This window comes from Argiope bruennichi, chromosome 7, assembly GCF_947563725.1.
Source record: "Argiope bruennichi chromosome 7, qqArgBrue1.1, whole genome shotgun sequence".
NCBI lineage: Eukaryota > Metazoa > Arthropoda > Arachnida > Araneae > Araneidae > Argiope > Argiope bruennichi.
Window position 1 is genome coordinate 12,073,959 of NC_079157.1, and position 18,743 is coordinate 12,092,701.

An 18,743-nucleotide genomic window follows, 5' to 3' on the forward strand; every position below is an offset into this window, starting at 1 on the left:
TGTATAACAATTTTATTAGAATAAAGGGAGAAAGTTTTGGTAAGATCACTCCTGCTAATTTTTAATCTATATAAGATGTGACTATGGATACACTAGTTCCAATAACACATTACAGATAAAGGTGAAACCAAAAATAGTTATATTTTAAACCAGAAACGAATGATTTATTTTATTTTTACCGCAACATTCTCTAAAAATAATTCCTGAAATGTTTATATTAACTCCTTGTGAACCCAGTCACAATTTGCTTCTTTCAGGCAATTCTGTTAAACGAACCCAGTTACAATTTCTTCCTTTCAGGCAATTCTGTTAAACCAACCCAGTCACAGTTTGCTCCTTTCAGACAATTCTGTTAAACGAACCCAGTCACAATTTGCTCCTTTCAGGCAATTCTGTTGAACGAACCCAGTCACAATTTGCTCCTTTCAGGCAATTCTGTTGAACGAACCCAGTCACAATTTGCTCCTTTCAGGCAATTCTGTTAAACGAACCCCAGTCACAATTTGCTCCTTTCAGGCAATTCTGTTAAAAAATATATCACAGGCAGCATCTGTTTTTATTTAGACTAACTAATGTGCTAATAAATTTCTAAGATCATTATTTGAAGAATAAATATTTCATTATAATTTATTCAAGTAGGACGTGATATCTCACAAACAATTTAATGAAGTTTGGAGTTTAAAAAACAAAGAGGATTTAATAGATTGTAGATTATAAGTTAGCCTCATTTCGCTTTGTTTTACATTGGATTTTAACTCAAAACATAGAGAAATTTTGACAAAAAAATCAGTAACTTAACTTTACATATTCATATTATATTAAACTATTAAAATAATATTTATTTTGAAGTCATTCATATTCTTAATATTTTGAGAAATATATATTGTAAATAAAAATCAAAATTTTATCATCTCTTATTTATACTGGTTTTTTGTTGTTGTTGTTGTTAAAAAGTCTTTAATGATTTTTGTTGAAATTTTCTAAAAATGTTAATTATTCATTGATTAAAATTAATTACTCATTAACTGAGAAAAGCTTTTTCCAGAAATTTATTTTACTATATATTTAATTTTTCTTCTAATTGTGTCATTTTAAAGCTATTTCAAATATTTAAAACCTTAAGAGACTTTTATATGCGATTTTTTTTTTTTAATTTCTTAGACGGATGCCTTATGATCGTCTTAATTTACATTAATATAAATACACTTATGACAATAATTAATTGCAATAAATTGTATTCAAACTTATTTGAAGAACTTATTAAATTTAAAGAAAAATTGTTGAAAATAAAATTGATACCACTGAAAAATTAATTTTGGGAATTTTAAAGTGGTGTAAAAATGGTTTTCCTGTTCATAAAAATGCTCCAAAATTACTGAGAAGAAAGGTTAAAATTTTATTTATTTTTAATCAAAATCAAAGGAATAATTTGAAAAAAAAATTTCAATAAGAAAGCTTACTACCCTAAAATTAATTACTTACCATATAGAGCACTCTGAATCCAACAATCAACCTTGCAGAGTATTTTAACCCTTAAATGCATGAGTTTTTATTTTTAATAAATAATTCTGAAATCAAACAGGAAATGGGAAAATGCAAAGAAAGCTCACATAAGAATACATGCATTTTTAAGCAATATCCATTTTTTAATTAGAAAACATTCTGCTAAACAAACACTTCTTGAGTTCTGCAAATCTATTGCGTACAATAATATAATATTTCAAAATAAGTAGTACCTCTCATTATATTAAAAAACATGTAAATTCATGAAACAACTATTTTTAGCATTTAAATATAAAGGAACATTGCATTTGCTACATGACTACTGCGTTGAAAAATAACATTCCGTTACATAATGGAATTTTTCACCTCACTCTGAACAGTGTGATCAACGCCGTCTTTTTCTACATTCATAGGCGGAAAAGAATGAAATGACCCTGTAGGTTTAGTGAACTTATTTAGAGCCGATTTTGCATATTGATGTATTTTTGCATCAGAAAAAAAGGCTACAATTCTGTTGCATAAATTTATCAATATGTGCAAAAATATAAATATTATTCGTCACTCTTAACTTTGTTTCTATCCGAAAATAATTTTTCCTGTTTGTTTTTATATAAACAATCATAATTCGTACCACCCGCCGAAATGAAATTACACTCAGATTTTATTTTTAGTTTTATTAACATCCGGTTTAAAGCAGGACTAGGGCTATTTTGGGACGGACCTCGCAATTTCGAACCTCGGTCAGATGACGAGGACGACACCTGAACTGGCATCCCCCCTCTCCACACCACGGGAGGACGTTTGGTCATGACGAATTTAACGTACAACAGACCCCCTTACACGACGGTTCTTCGGTGGAATCGGGACACGAACCTGAAACCCACCGGTTCCGAAGCCGAGACCTTACCACCAGGCCACCGCGGCCCTAATCACATTCAGATAGCGCGCCAACAATGAAAATTGTCACAGATAGGGAAATAAACTCTCAAAGCTGTTAGTTGCGTTCGGAAACGATAAACTATTTTTGGTAAAATTAAAATTTAAAAGAAAACTATGCAAAGGTTTGCTACATAAAGAGATACGAGGTTTTAAACATACGATGCAGATATACATCGTTATGCATTTAAAGTTTAAGCCCCTTTTAATTATGTATAGATCTTCAGGCAATTCATAGATTGCATGCCAGATTATAAACATAATCACGTAAAAGTAGTTTGAAATTTCATTAAACGATTGTCCATTTTTCATCTGAAATAGAGCCTGCAAAACACGATTAACAAAAGATTTGATCAATATTTGTAAAAAAAGGCATTACATTTTTAGAAACGGTCTGTAAGTCAGCCATCTGACTCTCCGACCCACCACGAAGGCACACGTATTTAAACCATAAAAACTGAATGACCAGACCGCCGCAACAACAACAATGGCGGGAACTGTGGTTGAGTCCTAAGGGCCATCACTGGCCACGGTACAACCCTCCCCGAAGGAAGTACGTCCCGTCATTAATGGGAGGAGTCAGATCCCCCACCTATTAGTGTACCCTCCAGGGTGGCGAGATCCAACCACCATGCCGGAAGCATCTCATCCTCATTTAGAGGTGTCCCCCGAGGGTTAAAGAAACGGTCTGTAAGCATGATGACAGTCAATCAAATTATTGAAGTAATTTTAGTAATGCTAAGGAAAGAGTCAGCATTTATGAGAATTGAGGCAAAAATTCAAAATTCACTATGGCTTCCTCTTTTAACCCCCCCCCCTCCAAAAAAAAATACCTACACTCCAAAAAGAATCTTTTCATTCTTAGTAGCCAGTCCCTTACTTTCAGATTTTTCCTTTCTCTAACGTGTCATAAAAAAGCAAGAAAGCGTTTCTACCTACTTCTCCTGAGCGCAATCATGAGCTAATGCTTTCCAAGGGAAATTTCCAGATCGGTTTCTTCTTCTTCTTCATTACGTTGTTTACTGATTCATTTCGCTGGGGGACATTAACAAAACCCCACCGAGTAAAAGGATCACCTCATTTATTTATTTTCACTCTTATCGGGAGCGCGTTATCTCCCACTTTGAGAAAGCGACCGCTAAAGGTTTTTCTTTGTCTTCTCAAGAGAAATATGACGGCGGAATCTTTGTTCTCATATGGTTTCGTTTGGGTAAAAGTTAGAACAGGAATTTAAGGGACTACTCTGCCCTTACTCAAATTTTAAGCTGTTCTAAATCGATTTTTTACTAATAGTAGAGAAAGGCTAAAATCTCAACTTTCATGCATTACTTTCAAAATGTACCTTTTTTATATTATTCCTCAGAAGATGAATGTTAGAACCGATTATGGGTTTTCTATATGATAAAAATAAATTTCCAACTTTAAAAAATGAGTAGTTGATTTAATTTAACCCTTTAAATGCCATTTTTTTCTAGTCATATTACATTAAAATATTTTTAGGCTTGAAATGAGAATAAGGAAAGGGATTCATTTAACTTATTACATAAATTTAATTTGATTCATTAATTAATTTGCTTAATTAATATTTAAGTAACAAATCAAGACACATCATTTTGTGTAAGATAAAGAACTAAAGCATCTAAGTTTCTGTCTTTCTAAAAAAATGAGTCAGAACTTATGCTAACCTACATAAATTCATATAAAGATTGATAAATTTGGTGGGAAGCATACTCCGTACGGCCCTAGAAAGGGTTAAAAGAATAATTTCATTTTGTGGCAATTATTGTTGTATTCAAATTAATGATATATTTTTTTATTTGGTCCGAAATTCGAAAAACATGTCTACAATTATTTAAAGCCTACTTTCAGAATTTCATTTATTTCGTTGATTTCATTTCTGGCTCTTCATATTCATATAAGTACAGAAAGACAAATAAAAATAGATAGTTTACCACTCGATGAATGCGGTGCAAAATGTGATGTAGAAACGCAATTATGGTGTAAAAATATAATACCAAAATGCATTTATCAAGCTTTGTTCGTGAGTTATCGTATTTACATACCAACAAATGGGCAAATTGAGATATATTCAACAAATTGAAATATTTTATCCAAACTCAGCCTCAGGTCTAGGATTCTGGTAATAAAATTAAATGATCCAATCCGACTACATATCCCATTATGTTTTCAAATTCTCGTGTTCACACTCATACAGGCAACAGGCGTATGGTATGATTGAGGAAAATGTATTCTCTAATTATATTCTTAAATGCATTATTCAAAAAAATTATACTCTCACGATGTATGCTTCATCAACACTATTCTTGCTGCTCTCTGAATAATTGCAGGGCATTTTAGCAAGATAATATTTAGAGGAAGATTGCATTTTGTTAATTGCATCATGTGAAATGCATAATGAAACCAGCGGTAGTAGTCTTTTCAAAACTTTCTGTTATCTTTTTTAATAAAGATGGTATTCCTCTTTCCCCGCCTAATATTGTGGACTTTGGGTAAGACAGCAAATTCCTTGTACACCATTAGTAAACAATAATTACTAGATATTGATCTTTATCTTGAATCTAGCTTTTTTACTTAATCTATTTGTGCTCCTTGCCGATCGCTTTATCCATTGATCACAAACTTTTAGAAATAAGTACCTGAAAACCGGTGATCTGCACACGCTGTTTCCACCCAAATGAAAACAAACATTGTCACAGAACTACAAATTTAGTCACAAAATTACATACTAAATTTCATATGTTTAAATCATTGCACTTCGTTACAGAAAATACTCTCCAAATTGTCAAGGAAAATTTTCCACGAAGTCTGTAAAACGCCATCACAATCGAAGGTTTCTGCGTAGTGGTATATGGTGATGCAGACAATAGGCCCCAATAACAAAAAAAGATGTTTATTAACACGAAAACACGAATGCACATACAACAAAACACAGCCGAGGTGAAACAGTACTTGCCATAAACAGGCGTACACTAGTAGTAAATTGGTAGTAAACAATTACAGCAGTACACAAGATGTCCAGACAAAACCCAGAAGAAGAAAGACTTCCTTCAATTATTCAGGATGGTGTCTGCAAGCGCCTGCTGTTCACCACTGTCTCCTTGCTTTAGCTGCAGCCAACTACCGAATCACTACTATACGACTGGCTACTCAGCACACGACTCGAGGCTGTTTCAATATTTGACTACAAGACTCGGCGCATGGCTCACTCCTCAATTCGCTAATCGCTGGAACTCCACTGAACGCTTACATTTTGATGGACTGATCCAACTCGTTGTTGAATAACTACAAGACTTCAGCTTGAAATGACGCCTTTTTGCTGTTTCCGAAGTAGGGCACAAAAAGCTCTCGAACGACCGACATAATTCGCATTATATTGGTCCTATCGCCAAGATTCCTGGATATTCTAGAATCTTCCATTTTGCCGCCAGTCACCGAATTCGTGGACAATACATGAAATGGTCGACTAATGTTTCGTCAATTATGGGTGGAAGGGGTTCTGGCATCTGATCGGCTTTCACCAGAGCTTCCTTAAAATTGTCTGTCTTACGATCGAACTAACTAGGCTGGGAGACAACATTTCAGATTCTTAACAATTTTTTGGTTATGTATTTGGTTCCTAAGTTGGTGAATTAAACTAAAACTGTGACTTATCGTGTTAAGTCATATTCAGGAACAATCGGATATACAGACTTCCTCTAAATGGATTTCGTAGGAAATTTGTAAAAACTCTACCAATTTGATGTAAACACCACATGCCGAATTTCATCAATCTAACTCTAAGTGTCTTTGAGCTATCACTTTCACAGACAAGCAATCAGACATAAACACCAAAAATGCGATTTTCGAGGTGGGAAAGATCTGAAACCTGTAAATCGTCAAAATCTAGAGATTGGTTTATTATTATTTTTTTGACAATTACAGTACAGGATATATGATTATAAATAAACAAAACAAAATACAGATTTGTTTTTTTCAATGGAAATCAAAATTAAAGATTGAAAGTTTAAATTCAATCCAATTAAGAAATTTAATGCGAACCCCTCTAGAAATGCGAAAGATATCGAAGCGGTACGGTAACACATCCTACAATTTTCTCTACATTCTTGGTTCTCTGCACTCTAAAGCTTTAAAAGGATACGGATATGTCCGTATGTCATGATTTTTTTTTACATCAAACAGCAGTTGTTTGTTTCATCTCTAATAATGACATTGATGAACTCAAGAAATGCATTTATGCAGGCTTTCAAAATGTCACATCAATGATGCTGAAAAAGTATAGGATGAACTATCGTATCATCTTCATATCGATCATAATTTTTGGAAAAGGTTAATAATGCACGCCTTTAACTGTGTTTAATTTAATCATTCAACTGTTATTTGTAATTTCCGACGCGCAACAAGGCTGTAATTCGTTTAGTTTTCCTTTTAATAGCCCTGAAAGTTTGAGATATTCGTTTATAATCGCCATTATTCACCATATTTCACATAGAAGAAAGTAAAAGTCGCTAAAAACGCGAAACAGATCAGACTGCTGATTTTACCAGAATCAGATGAGCTTCCAGACTTTACATACCGTATGCTCCAAAATATACAATACTGAAATGAAAAGATGAACAAAATGACATTATTGTCGTCTGTGAATTTATTTTTCCTCAAAAGAAATTAGCATACATACATACACACTATAACGTTGCTGATTTACAGCGGCATGCGTAATGTAAATGTTCAAAGTGTGCACTGCCTCACTGTAGATAGTGTTCACATCGTTCACGCAGATTCTCAAACATATCCTGAAACAACGGTTGCTGCAGACTCCCGCAAAAAGAGCTGATTTTCTCGGGTAATGCAGGCGCAATTCTTGGTGGAGTTTCACAGTTGGACACACTTTCCTTTAACATTCCCCACAAGTAGGCATCAGGGGATGTACGATCAAGGGAATCGGACGGGTATGGGAAGTCAGTACGACGTGAAATGATTCATCCTGGAAAGTTTTCCTGCAGCATGGCTAGAGATGCTCGAGCGGTATGGCTTGTCGCCCCATCCTGTTGATGCCAATGTCTATTCTTCTAAATGTTCCTTGCCCGACAGAACCTGCTCAAATCCTGACGAAATGGCTCGATCACTTATTAAACCGTCTGATTAAACTTCTCTTGGAATTGTTCTATTGCCTTTTTCAAACACGATCCACCTTTATGATCCGTGTGGACGGAAATAATATTCAACTACAAATACTTTTTCCACCGTCAAGAGACCCATTTCCAACAACAACTGCACAACACAACTTCCTTTTCATTACTCTGAACACGTTTAGCTAAAGCTATGTCTCGTCTACAAACACAACTACGTATTCGAGATTCGCGAGTTACAGTACTATATATTTTGGTGTATACTGTATTTACTTCTTTAGCATTAAGTGCTCATAAAGATGATTTTTTTTAATTTAATTAGATTTTTACCTCAAAATGAGTCCGAAAATTTGAATGTTTCTCTTTTCATAAACACGAGACTTATTATTACAAATAATAATTTTTAAACAAGTTTAAAACGAAAAAAAAGTTTTTCAATGACACTAAATTAAAGTTTATCTCTGCTCAATTCTTTTTCTAATTTTACTAACTTTTTCAAACTTTTCTTAAACATATTTTACTATGATTCTAAATTTACAAATCGTTATCCTTGTATTCATATGTCATGTGTGCGCGTGCGTGCGTGTGTGTACACTCTATGACTGCTTTATAATTAGTAGCAAAACTAAAATGAATAAATAAATATGGACAGATGAAGTCTACATATATTCATGTTATGATTTTTTTGACCAGAATCTCCTTAAAAAAATTGATTTTCCTATTGTTATTTCAAGGGACATCAAGACTTTCCAGATATAATATATCAAACTACTAGTTCACTTCAAAGCCACTATACAAAAAAAAACTTTTCTGAAATATTTTTGATTTTGTTTTGCGGCCAAACAAAAATTGTCTTAAACTGTTATTGTTTCATCCGTTGTATAATTCACCGATAAAGTCGCCCACTTTATCGACAGCACATTTTTGTTATGGCTTCATTTTCAAGTAACTGCATTTTTTCGACATGTCTTTTCATAACTTCGTTTTCGTTTTGTCCTTTCTGTTTTCTATATTAGCATAATCTTATTGTTTTACTCTGAAGATTTATTCTCTTGTAGAAAAGTGTACTTTATTCCTACTGCACGAAATTTTAGATTTGAAACCACAAGGTTTTTAGTTATTATTATTTCTTTTGTCGAAACGACAGACGATTTTCATAAACAGAATTATACTGAATAAATTCCCATAGAAAATAAAAATTTAAATAATTGAATTTCTTTCAAAAAGGAAAATAACAAAAATTGTTTTCTTTAATAGAATTTTATTCTATTTTAAATAAAGAATTTTAAAAATTTTATTCAAATAAACATAAATATTCTGAAATATATATTTAAATTTGTGTCAAACGCTGTTTGATTTAAATAGGGGATATTATTTATATATTTGAAAATATTCCCTGACTTTAATCCGCCAATTGCGCTTAAATTTTCCTTCAATCATGAACAATTTTATTTACCTCTCTTAATTATCCCTCTTATTATTATTATTATTTTCGATTTGCGAAAATCAAAATTGAGATGAAAACGTCGTTTTTGAAAGTCTAAACTCAGTTTTGATCAAGGCAGTGTGATTAAGAATAATTATATAAACTGTAAAATAGAATGAAAGCCAGTGAAAATGCCCCCCCCCCGAAACTTACTCGTATAATCTCTGATAAAGATGCCGTACCAGAGAATACCTTGCATAGCACTGCAGTACGATAGTTACGAAATATTAACCTTTGACGTGAAAGCAGCATTTGGATTGAATCTATCGTGTGATTTTTGGTGATTGATCCATAGCATGCCATTAATAGTATCTGAAAATCGAATTTATGATTTAGATGCTTTTTTCTCAAACGACTAAAACAAAAATTTGACAAAAAATTTAGATTTTTAGTTACTATACTAAGTTTAATATATTTAGGTCATAGCACCTTTGATTTATTACGTTTATATGTTTATGGAAGTACAAACCGACAAATGGTCAACCCCTCATTGAATTTGTTTCAAAATGTGATGGGTGTCTAGACCATAGATGTTAAATCTGTGTACCGAATCTTATCTACATTGCACTCTTATTTTTGTAATTATCTGTTAAATTACATTCTAACAGCAGGACAGACAGACTTCCTCTGAACGGATTTTGCTGAAAATTTCATAGAAATCTACAAATTTGGTGAAACGATAACATACCAAATTTCATTCTCCTGGATCAAATAGTTTTTGAGTTATCATTGTCACAGATTGACAGACTGGCATTTTCCAGAAATGTACTTTCCGAACTCAGGAAGATTCGATAAAATGTTGAATGCGAATTTTTTGACAATTCTTATACTTTCTCTATACTACTTAAACGAGAAAATAAAAACAATTTGACAAACAAATATGAATTTTTGAAATATCGTCGTATTGTTACGAAATTTCCGGGTTCGTTTGGATAGATGGAGTTATATGGTGTGGAGAACACTCAATCAGCAGGCGGCAGTAGAAAATGAAACAACGACGTTTATTTACAAGAAGACACACAGGACAACACAAAGACGACAACTATATGCAGCACAGAAGACGGTTATCTTCAGCCGAGACGTGCAGCATACAACAGACTCTACTGCAGACAGTAGCACACAACTTAGTTCAGCGCTAGCTTCACTCCGTCGCTGCTCCGCTTATCTCTGGAAAGCCAGTTCTTTACCGTCGGTTCTTTGCGACGACTCTTTCGCTTCCGACGACTCTTCGACTCCACTGGTTCACGACTACTCTTCTCTGTCGCTTCCGACTACTGTCCGATCTGGTTCACGACCACCGGGGCAGCTGTAGGCTGCTCCTTTTATAGGTCTCAGGAGGCGGGGCTAGAAGCCTCTCAACCAATCAGGAACGTTCGAGGCGTAACTAGGTTCCTATTGGACGGATCGGGAAAATTCTCGATGTTTCGGGTATAATCTATTTTGGCGCCAAAGTTGCCAAATTCGTCGCCAAGTCGTCAAATGGTCGCCAAGTTTGTCGCCAAGCTCTGGGGCCTCCTATGGAACCAACTATACTGGGAAGCAGCATCACAGATTCGTAACAGTTTTATTAAACCTTTTTAAAAGTATATAGTCTGTCTCTGCCCTTTCCTTAGGCACTTTCGCAAAGTATTTAATTTAATAACTCTACAAAAGATAAATTATTTGTAAGAGGGTTGAAAGATAATTTCGCGAAAGTTTTGAACGAATTTACTGGTGAAATGTACAGTTATTAAGTCCTTAAATGATGCATTAAACATTCATGTTTTTAATGCTCATGAACTCATTATTTGCTTTAAATTGATTTAGCACTTTGAAAATTTTTAACATAAACTAAGAATGTTTATATAATTGTTTATGCTTTAAATACAGGGTGTTTATAAAGTCCCGGACCCATTTTGATGTTTAATAACTCATAAAATAATAAAGATATAAACAAACTTATGGCATTTATTGATGGAATAACTCATATATTTTCCTTTTCAGGTTTGAATATTTTTACTTTTGTAAATATCGTCTGCGCGTGTGGTTAATTTCAGATAATTTCATTTTCCAGTCTAAATATCTGTACTTTTCTAAATATTGTCTGCTTATTAATTGCATTTTTCTCTCTTTTGTTTTTGGCAACTATTGCAATGTTATGTTTACTTTTGATGTGTTTGTTCTATGTAGTACTTTTGTATGTGATGTTTTATTCGAGCGGATATTAAGGAGAATGCATACACCACAAGAGAAAGCACAGATTTTATGGTGGTTTATAGAAATGAAATCGATAGTGCAAGCACAGAGTAATTTCAGAAGAATTTACCAAAAAGATCCTCCATCCAAAAACAGCATCTTGCGGTGGAAAAAGAATTTTCTAGAAATTGGAAGTATCGCAGATAAGAAACGTTCCAGACGTCCTTGCACAAGTGATTTTGATGTTGAGCGTGTCAGAGAGACATTTTTACACAATCCTAGAATATATGCGAGATCAGCGGCAACAGAATTGGATATGCCAATTTCGACGGTGTACAAGGTTATTAAGAAAAAATTAAGACTGCATGCATACAAAGTTCAAATTGTTCAAGTTTTGGAACCGAACGATAGGCCTAGAAGGATGGCCTTTGCAACAGATATGCTAAGAAGGATAGAAGATGCTGCTGATTTTCTGAAGAGCATAATGTTCTCCGATGAAGCATCCTTTCATGTTTCTGGCATTGTTAATCGCCATAATGTGCGCAAATGGCTCTGTGGATGCCGACATGCTTGTCGCTACCTGGCGTGAAATTGACTATCGACTTGATATTCTCCGTGCGACGAAGGGGGCACACGTGGAAGTTCATTGACAAGGGTCATGAAACGTTTTGAGTCTATTTAACCATTTATGTTATTAATTTAAATCTATCTTTATTATTTTATGAGTTATTAAACATCAAAATGGGTCCAGGACTTTTATAAACACCCTGTATAATTCATCAATCATTCCAAAAAAGAAATAACGAAAGAATAATAATGTAGTGTTAAATATTAACAATAGAATAATCTATCATTTTAAAATTATCGGTACAGCACTTTTTAATTTGGAAATTTGTTTCCTGAGATGCTTGTTTTCAGGTTCAACTAGTTTCTATTTTTTTCAGAAACAAAGTAACCATCTCCTAGGAAAGTGGAGATTTTAAGTAAATTACAGGCTATCAGATTGTCTTCATCCATCTTATAAGTCAATAAAACAACGAAGGTGTCCCATTTTAAGGAATAAATAGAATTGCACTATGTGAAACTTTAACAAAATGCTTAAATCTCCTATGAGCTTATACTTTATTGATTTTGCATCCATTTTTCTCTCCGAATTTTTTCAATAAAAAAATAAAACAAATGAAAAAATATAATTTTGTAGCATTCTTTCGCTTGTCTTGTTAATAATGTAAAAATGCTTTTTTTTTCTCAGAAATTTTTCAATGAACTCTTATATTATTACTTTGTACGTCCATGCTTTAATGTATGTTTGCAGATAATATAAGATGTAATTACTGGTTTAGTCTAGCATTATAATCATATAGGCTTGCATATTATTCGAACCTTACATCATGCAAAATGCTCGATTAAAAATCTGTCAAAATACTTTATTTGGCAAACGTTTGGATCTAGACCTATCAAATTTAGCTCGTAGTTTAGCTTGTAATTTAGCTCTTGGATAGTTAATGATTAAAACAATGCTTTAATTAATTGAAAATTAATTTAAAAAATTTAAGTTCTTTCTCAATAACCTCGGAATACAATATTTTTTTAAAAACTTCATTTAGACTCTTTAAAATTAAAATTAAAACTTTTCAGTGACATTAGTTTTAGTATTTCAAAAATTTTCTTCAATTTTAATAAAATTTTGTCAATAAGTTTAGTAAAATTACAATTATTTTCATTGTCTTCGCTACTAGATTTATATTGAGGAATTTTGCGAAAATATTAAATGCGCTGCTATACAAATGTGAGAATGGCGGCATTTTGGCGACAATGTGAGAATGGCGACAACTATTTCCTAAAACCTGTTGTCTAGATATAGTAAAATGACCTTCGACTACACGGTGAAATCGGTGAAAGAATACCCAGCTGTGTTCCTAGCTCGAAAATGGTACAAGATAGAAAGAAAATTTATTATAAAATTATAGAATGTCTTCGCTTTAGTACGGAAAGATATCTCAAGTGTAATAATACTAAAAAGAAATGTACTAAATACTTATTTGTTTAGTCACGAATTTCTTGAACAGTAATATAACAAATCGTTACAACGGTAGAAAAGATCATCTTTTGAACTACAAACTCGAGATGTGCATTGACTCTGCCAGAGTGCGTTTCGAATACCGAAAATAAAAGCATCTGCTGTTAGCAAATTGCACTATTATATTTTTAATATCTCTCTGACCTAAGAGTTTGGAAATCACAACCAAACGTATGTACATTTTACACGTTTTGTTCTTAGCGTTATTGCATTCAAGGTGTCGTTTCATACTAATCTGAAGGCATCCTACAATCTTGTAACTGATTTTTTTCTTGTATCTTGTACCGTTTCTGAGATAGGAACGTTAACCCTTTTGGAAAGGGAAACCTCTATCCTAGACGTACGCACGGGACGGAGCGATAAAGAAATCCTCCCACAGAACAGGGGTTTTGCGTCGCTAAGCCTAACATTGAAAAAAAATCACAAAAAATAAAGTTTAAGCCCTTAGTTTGACATTATTGCTTCTTTTTTAAATTATTAATTAATTCATAATACGAACACATTCTTTCTCTTAAAAATAGCATTTTCTTTCCATAATAAACCGAAACCAAGAATTTCCGTAATAAAAAAAGAAGTACGCAAAACACAAAAGAATTGACGATAAAACCCAAAAAAGACTAGTTACAATTACAGAATAATAATGAAAAAAGAAGAAAAGAATTAGAAACCCGATTGATTCTATCAAGTGGAAAGTCACACAATCCAGCTCTGTTTATTTACATTACTCTTACCCCCCACCCCCACAAACTGATTAATAAAATCCAAAGTCAGGCTCAATATTAGCAAACTGAAGATCAGGATACTAAAACTATGTTCATTTCCAAAGTAATGGACACAGGGTGCCATCTAGTGGAGTTTAAAAATTGTGCTGTTGTGTTGTTGTTTCTTATGGCACTTGTCATAAACAAGCCTGCTGACGAAGTCAGTGATTTTAAGCCTAGAGAGCGGCTCTTGTTTCAGTAGTGCCATCTAGTGCCAAGAGTGCGACTTAGCTACGCATGCTTCACAATTCTTTTTACGGGGCGAACTTCATTCATACATTTCATTCACTCAATCACAGATCGTAATTTAAACCTGAAGCAGAGAATGATCACCTCTGATCCAGTACCCCCAGTGGTATTGTCCCGATTTGGAGAACTTCGTAGCCACTACAGACTTATAAGTGCACCAGCCACCACACACACAAGGAGTCTTCGAACTGACATTCCAAGAGATGCGAATCGAATGCCCTACCAACTAGGCTATCCAGGCCCTCTCAAAAATAGTTAAAGTTCAAAATGTAAATACGCATCACCGTCCCATGAGTTCGATTTCCAGAAATGCACTGGGGGTATCCCAGCTGTGAGAGACATTTATAGGCCAGTAATGCATATATGACATAATTGTCGCGAAAGGTTAACTCACGTTGCTGTCAGATGCTAATTCCTCTCATCTGTAGAGCTTAGTTACTTTATTATACCAAGCCCCCTCTTTATGTCTACAGCTGTCGCCGTTCCACAATTAAAATGGAGTAGGGGGACTTTATTGCATACTCGGTATAATTATAAGTAAAATAACGAAAAACCCTAAAACTATCTATACTCGGATAAAGAAAGATGGAGCTTTGAATTTTCAAATTGGCATTCTTCCTTTAAATTGAATGAGGGTCAGTTGAGCCATTACTCGCAGAATCCAAAGTTTGTGAGCAACGAAGGAATTTTTTAAAAATTTATTTAGTATGTATTATTTATTAATTCCTTAATTCTGCTACAATTTTTAGAATAACTTTTTTAATTAAAAGTAGAAAGTATTTATACATGTTCGTTATAAAAGTTGATTCATTTCTGGGTTGCATAAAATTAAAAAAAAAGAATATTTATTTGAGTAAACGATTTAAAAAGAAAACAAATCAGATTTTTATTCCAACATGGATATAGCACTTTAAAAACGTCAAGCTAATCATAGTCATAATACGATATTTTGGATTAAAGCACCGAATTATTTTTAACCCACCTGTCGGCAGCTTTGAGATTGCTATACTTACCGAAAGCGGCACATCTGAATAATAGATCTACCCTTAAAATTGTCAAGGTTTGGACAAAAGAATTGCTTTCCCCTTTTGCGGTGAGTTCAGCGCTGCAGGGACGAAGTGATTAAGAGACCGCATGCTGTGAATGACAGATGTTGCTTATCGCAGTCTTTCGATTTTTAAGAGTATTTTTCTTTTTGTGTTTAGGAAAAGAATGACAATAACATCGATTGAAAATGCAGAAAGTGTGATTGTTTTTCACAGGTTTTTCGATTATTTCATAAAACACCACATAAAATTTACGTTAGGAATAAATTATTATCATGTTTACTTTGATAAGAATCTAATTTTAATAAATTGAAAGTGTTCGTCTAATATTTTTTTTCATTGTAATATATTTCTCAAAATTTTTTATTCCGTCGTACCGTGAAATTGTTTCTCGAAATTACGTACAAGTGATTTAATTCTTCCTTTAGCGCATTTCTAACTTTTTTCATTCAAAAAAACTGCAAAATGTTATTATGAATTTTTAAAAATGACGTATCAGTTATTGTAACACTAGGAAATTGTCAAGAGAATATGTATAATACATATAAATAAAGATGGTATGAATTAGTATTATTATTTATTTAGTTTGAAACTTCATAACCGATCCATCCAATTTTTAGAAAAATTCTATTTTGATCGGTTGACATTTAAGAAGGTATTTCAACAGAAATATGCTCAGGGCTTACTAAATGCATAAAATGAAAACGACATAAAAGAAAATGGTTTGCGGGCCATTCCGTTCTCTTTCTCATTCTACTTCGGGTAAACTTTTTCTAACTATCTCATTTAATCGAAGATCGTCCTTTTATTTCTTTTCATATACAATTATAACCGACTCAAGTTATTAATTATATTTATATTAAGTTATTATTAACAGTGCATTATGAATATGAGTTATCGTCTAACAATACTATTACAAATCTGTAATGTTGCTTCCCAGCACGTTTAGCTCAATCATTGGAAAGACCATTTTAAGATCAGCTCTGTTGAATGCTGATCTATTGCCGAATCAGTGATCCCAGGGTTTGACAACAAACTTGACAATCATTTGGGGATTTAGCGATGAATTTGGCGACCTTAGCGACAAAATAGATAATAATGAAATCTTCCAGAATTTTGGTGATACAGCCAATAGGAACCGATATATGTTTGTTTCTTCCAGAACCTTCTCTGCTCTAATCCGGAAACTATAAAAGGCCGGCAGTCCCAAGCCGAGTCTTAATCGTGGAAAGAGTCAACGGCGAATAGTTAGATCAATCCAACGAAGAGCAAGCGTTGTGTGGAGCTCAAGTGTTTGTTGAATTTATTTTTTCATTTTATCATTAGAAAGACGGTTTTACGATTAGCTCTGTTGGATGCTGATCGGATGCCGAATCGGTGATCCCAGGGATTCGCGACTTCGAAATTTCACGACCATTTCGCGACTTGGTAACTTGGTATTTGTTAATTTTGAATAACTTTGAACTATGAATTTAGTAACTTTGGCGAGAAAATAGATAATACTAGAATCTTTAAGAATTTTAGCTCAGCCAATAGAAGCTGAGGTATGCTTGATTGTTCCAGAAAATTCTCTGCCCGGCTCCGAGAACTATAAAAGGTCGGTAGTCCAAGCGGGGGACAGTTGTGTATAGAGTCGTCGGGAAGTTTAGAGTCGCATAGCGAGTCAACGGCGAATAGTTGTATCAGTCCAACGAAGCGCAACGTTGTGTTGAACTCAAGAGTTTACTGAATTGAGTTATGTGCCGAATCCTGGTGTTTATTATAGAAGCAGCATCGAGTCCTGTAAGGAGAAGCCAGTCGTGTAGTTGTGAGTCGACAGTTGGATACAGCTAAAGCGAAAAGACAGTGGAAAATTGCAGGTGTTTGGAGAGACCCTAGAGAGTATCTATGTAGATTCCCTCATCCTGCGTAGGAGGTAGATTCCCTTCTTCCCTCCTAAGTAGAATCCTACGTAGATTTCCTGCTGCATTCTGTCTGGTCACTTTGTGGTTTTTAATACTATCGACTACTACTTGTGGGGTATTGTTTCTTGTAGTGTGCTGCTGTGAATTGCATGTGTACGTCTCGGCTCTGTATCTGTGTCTTAGTGTTAATAAAGTCGTCGTTTCTTAGTAAGGCCTGTTGATTGTGTTACACCGTACACCCATTACAAGCGAACCTGTTGACTTTACTGTCTTAGTGAAGGAATTTCCGTATCAATACTAAGTTGTTGCGCTGATGCATTGCATTGGCCTGTTTTCTATCTTTGGAATTGTGTGAATGATGCAATTTACAAGAAAAAATAGCCAAAAGATTTTATTAGTCTTAAAAAGATGAAACTGGCTTAATTTCGAAACAAAAAATAATAAACACTTAAATCTGTACCTGATAATAATTTATTAGATTATGTTATCTCCGAAAAAAATGGATCCATTTCAAAATAAGTTTGAATAAAGCTTTGATCAATGCAAAATAAGAAGCCAAATTTGAATATTTTTAGTGAATTGATAATATTTATTGTGATCCTTTTTCCCGTTACTTGTGGTCATCTAAAATGGAGAACTTTTCGGTGAGTTTTTGGATGGTTCGCCAGATTCTTGTATTGTTTGGAGATTAGCGCACATTATTCTTGACTTACCGAAGAAAATTATCCATAAATTCCTTTTCCGTGTTTTTCTTCAATAAACTAGTGGGAGTAGTCCCCCAAAATTTTCGCGCCTACAATATAAAAACTTGCCATGCCAGAGAACGATTTGCATGGCACTGGCACACAATAGTTAGATAATATTAGATTTTGGCTTTAATTTAGAATTTTTATTGGCGAAATCCTTGGCGATTTTTGGGGCAATTGATCCCTGGCTCTTGGTTAATAATATCTGAAAAGTGAATCTGTATTTTAAACGTGTTTTTTTCAACCGATTAAAACAAAAATTATTTAAAAAGCTGAAATAGTATTCACAAAAGCATATGCCAAATTCAATAAATTTATATCATTGCATTTTTGAATTATTTGCATATTTCTGAATGTACAGACCGACAGACAGTCAATCCGTAGTATATTTCGCTCAGAATTTTACATGTTCTACACTATAGATGTTAAATTTGAGTACCGAATTTTATCTATCTAACTCTCTCCATTTTGTAATTATCGTGCTGACTTATATTCGAGCAGCTGGACAGACGATAAACCAAAATTTGATTTAACTATGCAAATCTGATGTATAGATCGTATACCACATTTCATTTGATTAGCTTAAATGGATTTTGATTTATCGTTTTCACAGATGAACATTTTCCAAAAATGTGTTTTTCGAACTCAAGGAGATCTAAATTATAGAGATTCGTTAAAATTTCGAGTTTGAATTTTTGGATGATTATTTT

The 18,743-nt window shown here is 33.6% G+C and overlaps 1 protein-coding gene across 6 annotated transcripts in view; it reads left to right on the forward strand.

Annotated features, from left to right (window-relative positions):
- LOC129975690 (endothelin-converting enzyme 1-like) overlaps positions 1 to 18,743 on the forward strand; it is a 333,428-nt gene that overhangs the window by 262,362 nt on the left and 52,323 nt on the right. The window lies entirely within an intron of this gene.